The sequence below is a fragment of the Rhinopithecus roxellana genome, chromosome 3, assembly GCF_007565055.1.
Source record: "Rhinopithecus roxellana isolate Shanxi Qingling chromosome 3, ASM756505v1, whole genome shotgun sequence".
In the NCBI taxonomy this organism is placed as follows: Eukaryota; Metazoa; Chordata; class Mammalia; order Primates; family Cercopithecidae; genus Rhinopithecus; species Rhinopithecus roxellana.
In genome coordinates this window covers 119,441,353-119,454,479 of record NC_044551.1, presented here as the reverse complement: position 1 = coordinate 119,454,479, position 13,127 = coordinate 119,441,353, and the positions used below count along the sequence as shown (strand labels likewise).

At 37.5% G+C, this 13,127-nt stretch overlaps 1 protein-coding gene across 10 annotated transcripts in view; it reads right to left on the bottom strand.

The window, feature by feature from the left end:
• LOC104659747 overlaps positions 1 to 13,127 on the bottom strand; it is a 147,447-nt gene that overhangs the window by 120,256 nt on the left and 14,064 nt on the right. For 7 of the 10 annotated variants that reach the window (XR_004056269.1, XR_004056265.1, XR_004056271.1 and 4 more), the window contains one exon: positions 3,912 to 4,015. The exons of 1 other annotated variant lie outside the window; for it this stretch is intronic. The gene's annotated coding sequence lies outside the window, so the exon portion shown is untranslated. Of the gene's footprint in view, positions 1 to 301; positions 377 to 3,911; positions 4,016 to 13,127 lie in introns of all 10 variants that reach the window. 2 more of the 10 variants (XR_004056266.1, XR_004056267.1) reach the window with 1 other exon arrangement.

Sequence of the window (13,127 nt, the reverse complement as noted above, 5' to 3'; positions counted from 1 at the left end):
CATGGTATCAACCCCAAGAGTTGACACATACTATGTGCTAATAAAAATGTTTAAGGGGATAGTTCATCAGTCCCATCAGAAACCAGACACAAACAAAATATATTACCAAATGAGCTCAATTCCCCATAGTACCTGCTGTGAAGCAGGACATTTGGAATGCTTAGTCTCATTAACTCATTTTAATTACAAGTGGATGTGCACCAATCTTGAATAGAGTTTCTCTATGTTTACCACGTGATGATAAACTTTGGTGTTTTATTAGGAATATTTGGTAGCACGGGCAAGAAAAGTCCATCCTTACCTGGTTACTGAAAATCAGGAATATGCTATCATTTGGAGCACAAACGGCAGCAGCAGTCTAAAATTCTCTGCACCACTTTGTTTCACACCAACCAGAGGAATAAGGCAAAGATTGATTGACAAATGTCAGTAACTCATTTTTCACATATGACAAAAGGTGACTAAACTGAGAAAATTCTCATTTCAATGTTCTTGGCAGAAGGCTCAAGTAATTAGAAAAACTAACCAGCAAAAAAAGAGCAAAGCCCATTATTTTTTTTAAGTTTGGAAATTACATAAGTACTTTCCTTCAAAAATAAAAGTTTTCTAGCCGATATCTGTATGCTGGATATAAACAATTAGCCTCTTTTAATATGGAATTTTCCCTTTTAGTTTTAGTATTAGAAGGGAGATTCTAATAAATCTATGAGGAGGAGTATCACCCCTTATTTGTAACCTCAGGACATAAAACAAATATTTCCGACCCCCCTCAAAGTGTGGAGATAGGTCCCATATTTGTAAAACTAAGTTCTTTTAACCCTTAAGGAAATGAAACCAGCTTTCAGTCGGCCAATGTTTTTTTGCTACAGTTTTAATATGCAGTCAAACTTTATTATGAAAGCAGACAGCAGATATTTGGAGCTGAGAGATAAAAAAGTAACAGGTCTAGCATGGGAGACCAGGGGAAAATGGATGGTGGCGTCATTTATTGAAATGGGAAAGGCAGAAAAGCAGGTTTGGGGAAGCTGGAGAGGAGTTCTGTGTGGCTACTTGGTGTCTGTGGTAACATAATTCAATCTTGGTTATGAGTCTCTGGCGCTGTTTTGTTTAACTGAGCTTATGCCTTGGTCCTGTTTTTCATTCTGTTCCAATACCCCAAGAGAAATGAATCTTGCCTCACCTTTGCCAGGCCTCCTTACTGGGCTCTTGCATCACCTCTCCCCTTGAATAGCAGGCCAGAAGGGACAGGCCATCCAGGTGTCACTTCTGATCAGGCTTTCAAGGCCAGCTACCTGCCTTACATAGAGTTCATGAGACCCTTTTATGTCAAACTCTCTGTGCTAAGATATGGATCATCAGTCATTCAGAAGTCAGGCCCTTTCCTGACTCCTCTGTCTTGTGAACAATTGGCTTCATCACAGTGAGTTCTGAGCGAGACAGTTGTTCAATTAAGAGAACAGATTTTTTAGACTATTCATCTGTTAGCTGGAGAAAATAAGGTGCTATGGGACAAATGGTTAGTTGTGTATAATACATGAACCTAGGAATAATCATCAGGCTCTTGAAGACCTCATCAAGCAAGGAAATATATGCTAGTTAGCTTCAGTGGTCTTCAAGAAGAGGCTCTGCAGTTTTAAGCAATGTATCTCAAAGCTTGCAAAGGCATTTTTTTTTTTTCCAAAATAAGCCTTAAAATTGTAAGTATGGAGTTAGAGTCACCATGTATATTTGAATTGTACAGTGAACCACTGGGATAATTTAGGCTAACTGACTCCATAACCTCTTAATTATCTTTGACAGTTTAGAAAAATTAGTGCTTCCTATCCTGAATTACCCAGGTAATTACACTTGTAAACCTTACCTACTGTCTTTTATTGTAAATGATGTTCTAATTTGAGTTGGCACTCTTTTAAATGACATTTTAGGGTTCAAATTCTTTCCTAGGAGATAGAGAAAACTTAAGAAAAAGGTCCTCTAGAACCCCAACTCTTGAAATAGCTGCCAGTAAACCAGGAACAAATTCCGCATCAAAAAGAGCCTAAAGCTCATCTCTATTCTGATACACATGGTCACAATTCTAATTTTCTAGTATTAAAAAACTTAATCAAATGAGGAAATATCCTGGTTTTAAAACGAATTGATGGTTTGTTTAATTAAAAATATTACAATTTTTTATGATACTCACATTTCCCAAGGCTGCCAAACTAGTTCCTTCTTCCATATTGTGCCAAGCTATTTGGCCAGCTAAATGGACAGTGATCTTATTTGATTCAAGTATACTGTAGAATCAGTGAGTCGTTTTCAGCTCTAAATTTACTCCCTCCTGTGATCCCACCAATAATAAACTACTAGCCTTCAGGGAACAGCATTAAATATTTTCCTCTTTTGGCAACTCAGTCTCTGAATTCAAAATCAAAAGATGCTTTCATGTCAAATGACCAATTCAAGTGTTTTTTAAATGCATTTTCATAAGATGCAGCATATATTTTTTAGCAACTAGCAAATAATTATATTAATATACCTATACCAATTGTTTAAATCATAATGAAACACTAACAAATAAAATAGCAATTACTAATATAAAATGGGGAAATAATTAGCCTGTTTTTACTCTTCGGCATTTGTATAGAGAACATCTAAGATATTTTTGAGTAACGGTATTCCCAAGCAAAGTAAACCAAATATTTATCTGGTGGATTTAGGCAGCAGAACACAACACAGACAGTTTACATGTTTCAAGAAGTTACATACCTCCTGCAAGCAATATAACCTAATATCCAAATTATCTTAGTCAATTTGAGCCTCTATAACAAAGTACTATAAACTGGGTGACATAACAATAGAAATTTATTTCTCACAGTTCTGGAGACTGAAGTCTGAGATCAGGGTGCTAGCATGCTGAGGGTCTTGTTAGAGTCCTCTTCTGGTTGCAGACTGTCAACTTTTCATTGTACCCTCATATGGTGGAAAGACAGCTAGCTAGCTCTCTGGTCTCTTAAGAGCACTAATCTCATTCATGAGGGCTCCACCTTCCAAAGGTCCTTCCACCAACTACTATCACACTGGGATTATAGTTTCAACATATGAAATTTGGGAAGCACACGAACATTCACTCCATTGCACAAATCTTCTGACCTATCCTAAACTTATTAGGATTTTTCTCATTCCAGCTACAGAAATCTCATATGAAAGTCCATGACATTATTAAGTAGCAAAAAACGATGATATCCATCCACAAGATGCATTTTCCCCACTGCCCCTTAGTGGCCCTTTAAATACTAAACATTTATAAACAATTGATGACATGAGAGGATTACACAAGCAAAGATTTCACTCTTTTGTTTCACCTCTGATGTGCAAAAAGCCAAATGAGGTGAAGCTGATATAGGTTTAAAAAGAGCCTTGAGTGACATCCCTGGGTATTAAAAGGGAATGAAGAGAAACTTAGGAAAGGTAGAAACAGATCTCAGCAGATGTTAATTTTCTTGAGTTGCTGAAATTATTTAGGACAATTGCAAGTCAACAATCAGGGAGAAATTGATTTGGAAAAGTTAGATGAGGAGTTTAATTGAACATAAGAAAAAGCAATGAATCAGCACTTGGGTAACTACATAGGAAATGTTGACTCAGGAATTCAGCAGACTGGCTGATCTGCAAAATGGATCAATGTTAGAAATAAAAATCACCATGATTTCCCATCTGCTACTGGTGTCAAGTCAGAAAGACTAGTTGTCAAATAATAAAAAAAGCAAATATTTGTGAAGTGCTAACTTAACAGCTTTGCCATATTACCTTAGTTATTCTCACAACAACCTGTGGGGACTCACCGAGAACCCCAGAATTGATATAAAGATTATTCTAAAGACATTTGAAATTCAACAGATGCAGAAAAACGCCTTCTCAGAACTTACCTTATCTCACTAAATGCAGAAACTACTGGGAGTGAGGCTGCCATACATCTCCTCTTCCAGAGAATTTTACTGGCCAGAAAGAAGACAGAGAAGACCACTTGTACCTGCATAAACAAACATTATCACAAACTTTCTTCTTTTTCATTTCTTCCCCTAAGTACTCATTTGTTCTTCCCTACATAGAAGACTTCACTCCCTCCTTCTTCTCCCTCATTAAGTTACCTCTCCCCTATTAAGTTAGGTATATAAATTCCCAGCTAACAACTAAGTTTAGAGTCACATTTTTCTGTGTGCTCCTGCCTGAATAAAAATCTATGTTTTGTCTAAGTTTAATTCCCAGGACCTCAAGAACTGAACCTAAGAGGGTAGAGGAAAAGATTTGCCTCCCCAACAAACCCTATAAGGTAAGTAATTTCATCTTCATTATAAACATGAGAAAACTTAGACTCAAAGAAGTTACAAAATTTGCCCAAGTTCATTAAACCAGAGGAATGAAGATTCAAATGCAGGTTAGGCTGGGCACTGTGACTCATACCTATAATCCCAGCACTTTGGGAGGCCAAGGCAGGCAGATCATATGAAGCCAGGAGTTTGAGACCAGCCTGGCCAATATGGCGAAATCCCATCCCTACTAAAAATACACAAATTAGCTGAGTGTGGTGGCACATGCCTGTAATCCCAGCTACTCTGGGGGCTGAGGCAGGAGAATCACTTGAACCCAGGAGGCGGAGGTTGCAGTGAGCCAAGATCACACCACTGCACTCCAGACTGGGAGACAGAGCAATACCCTCTCTCAAAACAAAACAAAACAAAAACAAAAAGCCACAAAAAACACATGCAAGCTATATTATCCCAGAGTCTACACTAGTATCACTTCATTAAATTGTTCTTATATGGTCTAGAGGCTTTAGCGGGCATGCAAACGGGCAGATCTTAAAAGTGATCCTTCTTAGACCTTACAATTAGGTGTCTTAATTCTGAATGTTTTGGTATTTACCAGGAGGGGCATTATTTGGGTGACTGCAAGGTTTACCTAAATTATTTGGTAAAAGCAAAGATAAATGGAGCATTTAACTTTATTTTACTTCCTTCACAAGCTAGTTTCTAAGGTTGGTATGTTTAATTCATTGGAAAAAATTTCTTACATACAACTGAAAAACTGACTCAAGGTGAAAGAATCCAGCATGAGTAAGACTTGTAGTTTCTCACAGTCAGTAATGCAGAAACTGATCAGGCAATACACAGGACATACACCAACCAGAGACCAATGCCTTTGAACTCCCAGACATGGTCTAACTTTGCCCAGCTGAAGAAACAGCCACTGAACAGTCATTACTAGCAGCCATGAAAGAAGAAGACAGCCAGCCAACCTCACAGTGAGTCGACTGCAGTTCAAAGGATATGTATTAAAGGAGTAAGCTGGGGATGGGGGTGAAAGGGAAGTAGGATGGGGGTGTAAAGGTAAAAAGAATGTCTCTGTGATACACACAGATAGGAAAGCAAGCACTGAAGTAGGCAGCACCACAGAGCTGTGTTAAAGACGCCAAGACAAATACTACTACTTCCCTCCAGCTAAAACAATGGAGATGAATTAACATGCATAGATTTCTAGGGCATTTTTGAGAAAAAAAATCAAGATATAAAACAATACATGTAACATTTTTGTTTTTAAAAATCCACAAAATGGTATATATTTCCCAGGGATATACACATATAAATGTCCATCGGCATATGCACAATAAAAAGACTGGAACCATACCATGGAAATAAACAGAGACCACCCAAAATGAGAACAATCAGAGGCTATTTATTCATTACTTACTAAAACAAGGGAGTCAAACACCATCACTTGTGTTTGGCAGATGCTCACAGGCAGCCAAGGCAGAAATGAAAAGCTTTATAGTGAAAAGAGGGAAGACTCACAAATGCTACAATTGAAACTGTTGGTTTGGGAAGCTAGAGGTGGGTAATTACAAGTGAGCCATCTTATGTGGTTGGTTTGGGGAGTACATTTGGCTTTGTCTTGTTGGTTCTGAGTTAAAAGCCGACAGTCATTGACCAAGCACTGACACTTCTGAACCAATTGTATCAGAGCTTGTGGTTTGGCTTCCCAGGCTGGTTGCTGCAGAGGTTGTGTGTCTGAGTTCTATTGACATATATGGTCTGGTCCTTGTCCGTCTGTATATTTAGTCTCTCAGTATGCACCAAACTAATATTAGTGGTTACTACTGGCAAGATGGGAAGGGATAGGGTCAGCAAATAATTTCATATTTTGTAATTCTAAGTTTGTGTATAAGGAGAATATATTTACTCATTTTTTTACAATTTTGTAAAATTCTGAAGCAAAATGGCAGAAGATTGACAGCTATCATTCCTAATCCTCACAACACTGCAAGATGAGTTGTATTCTTATTTTACAGTGGAGGAAAGTGAGGCATTAACAAGTTAACCAGTTCAAGACCACACAGTTGATAAACAGCAAATATGGAATTTAATTTCAGGCATATCTGATCCTAAAAGTTACTTTTCACTATGCCACGCTGCTGCTTACAAATGTATAGTTATACTAACACTAAAAGACAGAAAGGGCTGGGCATGGTGGCTCATGCCTGTAATTCCAGTACTTTAGGAGGCTGAGACAGGAGGGTCACTTGGGCCCAGGAGCTTGAGACCAGCCTGGGGAACAAAGTGAGATCCTATTCTACAAAAAATTTTTAAAAATTAGCTGGGTGTAGTGGTGCATGCCTGTGGTCCCAGGCACTTGGAAGACTGAGGCAGGGGGATCACTTGAGCCTACAGTAAGCCACGTTTGCCCCACTGCACTCCAGCCTGGGTGACAGAGAAAGACCCTGTCTTAAAAAAAAAAAAAAAAGAGAGAGAGAGAGAAAAAAAAAAAAGGCAAGGTGCGGTGGCTCATGCCTGTAATCCCAGCACTTTCGGAGGCCGAGGCGGGCGGAACATGAGGTCAGGAGATTGGGACCATCCTGGCTAACACGGTGGAACCCTGTCTCTACTAAAAAATTCAAAAAATTAGCCAGGCATGGTGGCGGGCGCCTGTAGTCCCAGCTACTCGGGAGGCTGAGACAGGAGAATGGCATGAACCCGGGAGGCAGAGCTTGTAGTGAGCCAAGATCCTGTCACTGCACTCCAGCCTGGGTGACACAGAAAGACCCCGTTTCAAAAAAAAAAAAGAGAGAATGGCCATTTTTACTCCTTACAAAGGGTGAGCATAACATTAGATTAACCCAATATTAGCATCTATTAGTACAATAGCATCTATCTACTAAAATGGTATTAGAACTCAGAAATGGCTGTTGCCATGTCAAGTTATCTGAAGTTATAGAACTTGACACGTGACAGCACGTGAAGTCCTGCCTGAAGTCTGATCCTTTGTACTTCCAGAAGGGTAGCTTTGGCTTTTGAGAAAGAGATAGCATTTAAAATGTAGTTATAACTAATGAGAAAGTAGGTAACTTTCAGAAAATTCCTTTTAGAACACCATCTATCACCTATATCATTGATAATGGTGTTAGCCAATTTCTAATCTAGGAAATGCTAATATATCAATTTCCTATGGGTTTAAAGCAGTTGTGTGAACCAGCTGACTGTTTTTCATGTGGTAATGTAGTTAACTTAACTTTGATTACCTTGATGATCAAGAACTTATCAAGGTACCTCTAAATTAAGAAGGGTTAACCAATTGTTGCAGGATTAAACTTTTCTCTTTTTAAAATCTTTACTTGGAACCACAGGTTGTAATGATCCGTAATTTTAAAAACAACAGTTTTTATGTTGGGTAACTACAGAACTCACATGGAAAAACAGATTAATATGTATAAATATTTTTGCTATTTACTGCCCTAAATATTACATCGATGATTTACATAGTAACTCAGCGCTTCTCAACACTGAAACAGCATAGTAAAATAATCTGGAGATCTTAAACAATAATATCAATGCCCTCCTCCCTTCCTCCAAGATTCTGATTTAATTGGTCTAGGGAAGGTCTCTGCATCAGTATTTTTTAAAAGGTCACTAGTTGATTCTAATAGGCAGCCTAAGTTGAAAAGCACTGCTATAGATGAAGATGCTAAGATGAAAAGGACTTCATGATGTGGTTCGGTTTGTTCACCAGCATACATCCCTTTGGAGAATCATTATCTCCTATGCTATGAGTTCCTGGTGAGGCTGACCCTGACTCTTCTAAACCATAGCGAGTCCTCGTAGTGTGCACATGACCCAGTTCAGAGTAATACTTTGTATACATTGATGCTATATCATTAGATACACATATTTTATATCCTCATAGTGGCTTAGTATTTTTGTCATTATGAAGCGTACATTTTATTTTTACAAATGCTTTTACCTTATAGTTTGCTGCTATGGTTCGAATGTGCCTGCCAAAACTCATGTTGAAATTTAATTGCCATTGTGAGACTGCCTTTGCAAACATTATAACTGAGAGACTTATGACAGTGAAAGAGATCCGATCTAACCAACTCCATCTGGCCTTTAACCTCAAACTGCCCTTGATCATTCCTGGGTGTGGGCCAAGCTAACTTTGGGAGAAATTTAATTTACAGTTTAAATGAAAATAACACTTTCCCCAAACTAACCCACCTTTATAAAATGAACGAAAGGCCACCAGATTAGGAAGATGAGAGGGCCTGAATCCTGCTAAAATACAGGTATAAAAGATTACTACCCATTATTCCAGAGGTCATGAGATTTGTTAACTTCTTCGATTACTCCTGTATTGATTTTTTGAGATGTCTTTTCAGGCTTTTGCACTTCTGACTACCAGATAGCCCCATGTGGACCTGCAATTCTGGATTCAACCAGTCTTATGGCCCTCACACAGATGCAGACAGTGCAGGAGGGCTGGTTTCCACACTCCTATGATTGAATCCCCAACCAATCAGCATTTCCTAATCCCTAACCCCCTGCCTGTCAACCTATCCTCAAATAGCCTCCAAATTTTCAGGTGGCTGATTTAAGTTATAATAAAATTCCTATCTCCTGTTTAGTTTGATCTAACATGTATTAAACTCTCTATTATAATTCCCACGTCTTGATAAATAGGCTCTATCTGGACAGTGGGCAAAATGAACCCATTAGGTAGTTACAATTGTAATAGTATTAAGAAGTGAGGTCTTTAAGAAGCGATTAGGTCATAAGAGCAGAGCCCTCATGAATAGATCAAAGTCATTATGATGGGAGTGGGTTAGTTTCACTGGAGTAGGTTCCTGATAAAAGGATGAGTTTGGTCAGATTTCCTCTCTGTCTCGAGTGCTGTCTTGCTTGCCACGTGATGCCTTCCTCCATGGGATGACCCTCACCAAATGCCAGCACCGTGTTCTTAAACTTCCCAGCCCAAGAGTTATGAGACAAATATATTTCTTTTCCTAAATTATAGTCTATGATATTGTTACAGCAGCAGAAATGAGACTAAGACATTTGCTTCATCTAACTTTATGTAAATTTGATTTATGAAATCAAATTTTAAAATATATATATTTTCATTGAAAACTTTTTTTTGAACATTTATAAATGTATCTGACATATAACTATGCTAGTATTTCTTTGGCTAGTGCTGACATATTTTTCTATCCTTTTGATATTTCTGCATTCTCACAATTTAAACATCATGCTTGTAAACAGTACAACATTGACTTTGTCACTTAATGATTTTCTTCTTTACATTTAATGTAATTATTGATACATTTGTATTTAAATCTACCACTTTATGAAGTGCTTTCTGTTTACATTGTCTTCCTTTCTTGTTTTCTTTTTGGATGCAATTTTAATCGTATTTTGCCCTCTGAATTATCTTGAGGTTATATAAAAATCACTTAGGAAGATACTACTGTTTCTTTTTATTATCTAATTAATTTTACAGTCATATTTTATTTTCAAGCAGACGTGCAACAAAACATGTTTCATTTTATTGTAGTCATGAGAAAAGCATGTTTGAAAAGCAAGCCATCATAATTTTGAGAGAAGTTCTGGGGAACTTGCTAGGGGCGGAGAATAGTCATTTGATCCCATGATCTACATTAGAGGTCGGCAATCTACATATCCCATGAACAAAATATAACCAAAAGACTGGTTTCAGATGGCCTGTAAGCTAAGGAAGGGCTTTACATTTTTAAAGGGTTGAAAAAAAAAATTAAAGAAACATATGTGACAGAAACCATTTATTATCGATCTGGCCCTTTACAGAAAAAGTTTGCTGATGGCATATCCTATATTATCTTGCCAAGACCTGTAAAGGTCTGAGAGTTTTATCCTACTTGCAGACTAGTAAATTAGCTTGCTACTATTTCATGGATGCTAGTGGGACACAGGATAATCCGGCGTAAGAAACAAATGACTTTGTTATTTACAGCAATAGCAGTCATCAGAACATCAGCATTAGTACCAATTCCTTATGCCCCAATTTCCACCAGGTAATATGAAGAGAGGCAGGTGACACCAGCATGCACAGTAGCTGGTTACAGGAGATGATAAGGAGCTTAGGGCACCCAAATATTTTATAATGGACAGTAAGCACACCTGCTCTTTGCTCTGCAGGGAGACATTATCTCAATCTTCCAAGACTGTTTGCTACAAGTTACAAATATTTAAGAAAAGATAGTTTGGAACAAAGTCAATGCCTCTGATTACAAGATATAGAGAAATACAAGAGAATCATGGAGCACTGTGATCCAATAATCTAAATTTGTATCTATAATGGCCTTCAGATTTTATGAGTTGTATCATTTCAAAAGTTCATCTGAGCCAAGTGCTAAAGTATTTTCAGTATTATCTTAAAGAGTGGAGGAAATAACAGTTACATCACCTCATAGGGATTTCTAAAGGCAGTTTAAAATCTTAACGTTTAAAAAACTATTATTCAGCTATTTAAAAACTTCTGATATGAAGAAGGATTGATTTATGGTAGGGGCCAGGTGGTAACTTACTCTATAGTCATCTTCTAACTAATTTGGTAACTCGACATTTTCTTTGGTGGATGCATAAACTATATCATGTTCTACAAAATTTTATTATTACAGTCCAAAATGTTTTAAAATTATCCCAGGATTTGGCTAGGCACAGTGTACAGTTGGCTGTAATCCCAACACTTCCGGAGGCCAAGGCAGGTGGATCACTTGAGGTCAGGAGTTCGAGATCAACCCTGGCCAACACGGTGAAACCCCATCTCTATTAAAAATACAAAAATTAGGCCGGGCGCGGTGGCTCAAGTCTGTAATCCCAGCACTTTGGGAGGCCGAGACGGGCGGATCATGAGGTCAGGAGATCGAGACCATCCTGGCTAACACGGTGAAACCCCGTCTCTACTAAAAATACAAAAAACTAGCCGGGCGAGGTGGTGGGCGCCTGTAGTCCCAGCTACTCGGGAGGCTGAGGCAGGAGAATGGCGTGAACCCGGGAGGCAGAGCTTGCAGTGAGCTGAGATCCGGCCACTGCACTCTAGCCTGGGCGACAGAGCGAGACTCCGTCTCAAAAAAAAAAAAAAAAAAAAATTAGCCTGGTGTGGTGGCACATGCCTGTAGTTCCAGCTACTCAGGAGGCTGAGGATGGAGAATTGCTTGAACCTGGGAGGCGGAGGTTGCAGCGAGAAAAGATAGTGCCACTGTACTGTAGCCTGGACAACAGAGCGAGACTCTATCTCAAATAATAGTAAGAATAAATAAATAAATAAATAAATAAATAAATAAATAAATAAATAAATTCAATCCCAGGATTTAATAAGAAATACACATTTTACAGAAGAAATTTAAACACTGTAAGAACATTTTAAAATGTATTGATTTAACAGGTATTATAGTTGATATTTAACATCTAGAAGTAGAGCCAGCAGAGCAGTTTTCTGGCAGCATTATAAATGGAACAGTGCTTCTAAAAAGTACGTCTTTTTTTTAAAGAACTCTTTTGTAAGATGAAAGTTTACAAGGATGTAAACTATGTAACGTTCAGTTAAATATTTAAAAAGCTGCTTCTATTAGAAACAGCTGTAAAATTGGGAATCTTTGAGAAAATCTAGATCATCTTTAAATGTCAGACATGGGACAGCAGAATTCTCTAACATGACACCTTTTTAACTCGCAGTATGAAATCCAGTCAGAACTGATCTGATGTTGCTTTAATATAGGCCTGAGCTGGAGAGCTCTGGAGAAAGCAAGATTACTTTGGGGACAATATGGAATCTCTTGTGTCCAACTAAGTATGGTCTGGTAGCTTTGAGTTTCTAGACTACTGAACAAAAGCTGCAGCTAAGATCTGATGTTCCACTACATAATTTTCCTGAGTAATTTTCACGTAACTTTATAACATATAGGAAGAATATAAACTAAAAAAATCTTGCATGATTAGTTGCTCTTCACTACTTAGTGCTGCTGTTTAGATTTGTTCAGTCTCTTTACTACAGTTTGGGTTAAACTAGAAGTCATTTTAGCTGAGAACTAAGTATGGGCTAGGTTCACGTGGACTATTTTTATACATTCATATACTAACTCATTTATACATCCTTAAGTGTTCTGATAAAATCATATTTTAACTGTTCTATTAAAATATCTATTATATGATTTCCAAGGCAAATTTAGAATATAGAAAAAGTCCACATAATTTCATTTCATTTCATTTATCACATGCCGACATTTAACCAAATAAATCTTATAGAGCTGCTGGAACATCTGCTAGTCTCTGATAGGGTGTTTTAGGTAAGGTAAGAACCAGCAGTTTGAAGGAAGGGTGGAGAAAAGGATTGCTTTATGTCTGGTAAGATAATGTTCTTTACTAATAAAACTTTCCTACTTACTGACTTTTAGGATGCCTGAAGGAAAAAGAAAATAGGAATCATTTAAATGTTAAACACATTTTTTTTTTTTGACAGCCCAAACTCATTAGATTTATCATATTCATCTGTCTACAGTGAATTTTTTCCTAGGTGTGTTCTCACAGACTTCTTTGAAAAAAAGAAAGAAAAAAGGCTGAGTTATATGTAAACTAAATTTACCTATCATTATACATTTACAAGACAAAGGGCAATACAGGAAATGGGCTTCTAAGCAATTTGGAAATTATATATAACCTGAAAGTCACAAAGATTAAAATTTATGTATAAAAAGTTATAAACAAAGTATAAAAATTAACCACAAAATGGGAAAAATACTTGCAACACATAATAGACAAAAATATTAATTTATTTAATTT